The sequence below is a fragment of the Belonocnema kinseyi genome, chromosome 7, assembly GCF_010883055.1.
Source record: "Belonocnema kinseyi isolate 2016_QV_RU_SX_M_011 chromosome 7, B_treatae_v1, whole genome shotgun sequence".
NCBI classification, from domain to species: Eukaryota; Metazoa; Arthropoda; class Insecta; order Hymenoptera; family Cynipidae; genus Belonocnema; species Belonocnema kinseyi.
This window is the reverse complement of record NC_046663.1, coordinates 90,052,048-90,053,240: the sequence shown is the minus strand read 5'-3', so window position 1 is coordinate 90,053,240 and position 1,193 is coordinate 90,052,048. Positions and strand designations below refer to the sequence as shown.

The window sequence follows — 1,193 nt, the reverse complement described above, 5'->3', positions numbered from 1 at the left end:
GAGGGAGCTCTTCTTAATATTTTGACACCAAAATCATGTCGATACACCTTACCGACTGCGAGTAAAGCCACCCACGCTTTAACTTGACAGACTGTATTGAACCTTCCACATTTTAATAAAAAAAAACAATATAATTTTTGTAGGCAGATCACTAAAAATTTTACAATACGTATACAAAAGAAAATGATTTATCGGATCACATTTTGATTTAAAAACATTTGACTCACGGTTCAGGGAAATTTGAAAATGAAACTAGTATTGTGAAAGTAAATTAATTGTTCCGTAATTAATTAGTGCAAGTTTGCACTAATATTGAATTATGTTTAACAGTAATTTTTGGTATTTATTTTCTCTTGGCTTTTTCGTCTGCAAGGTCAATTTAGGTATACAAAGATTCATTGTTGAAAAATATTTATCACTTGAAATTTGTGAATTAGCAATTTCACGTTGAATAAAATGTTATTTTGATTACGGTCGGCCGTTACGAAAAAACATATTTTACTATAAATAAGTCACAGAAGGCGAACTGAGTCCACGAGAGGGTATTTTATAAAATTTTCTAACTTTTTATTTCATATTTCAAAGAGTATCATGGTTATAACTGTTATAATGGTCGTTCTTAAATTTCGTACACAGACGATTGATTTTTTCGAAACACTATTCCTTTGAGAAGCAATTGCGCAAATATTTTAGGCTGGTACCTCCTTAATTATTATTTAAATTTGAACTTTTAATAGGTTTTCAACGTCTGTCGGATTTCTTCTTTAAATAAACTTTGAAAATATAACTATAATGGCCGTAAAGTAAAAAATGAAAGGAAATTATTTCGAAACTGTGTTTTATAACCTTATCATTGTATTACCAATATTTTAGTATATTTTATACTATAATACACTCAGAAGTTTTTTTTTAATTAAACTAATACTTGTTTGACCTTATATCAAAGAAAGACTTTGTTTAATTTAAGCAAAAGAAAAAGAATTCTGAGTGTAACGCCTTGAAGTAAAACTTTCTTTTTAATGTACTAAAATAACTTAAATGTACTAAAATGTAAGCATAGAAATTAAAATATAGTTTTAAATAATAATAATATATAATATATAATAATGATATAATATACGGTTTAATTTACACTTTTTTATTCTTTACAGAATTTACTTAAATTTTAGATTCAATTTCACCTATTATTATTA

The 1,193-nt window shown here is 26.1% G+C and overlaps 1 protein-coding gene across 4 annotated transcripts in view; it reads left to right on the top strand.

The window, feature by feature from the left end:
* The window catches only part of LOC117177149 (protein amalgam-like), a 260,532-nt gene that overhangs the window by 253,092 nt on the left and 6,247 nt on the right, over positions 1-1,193 (top strand). The window lies entirely within an intron of this gene.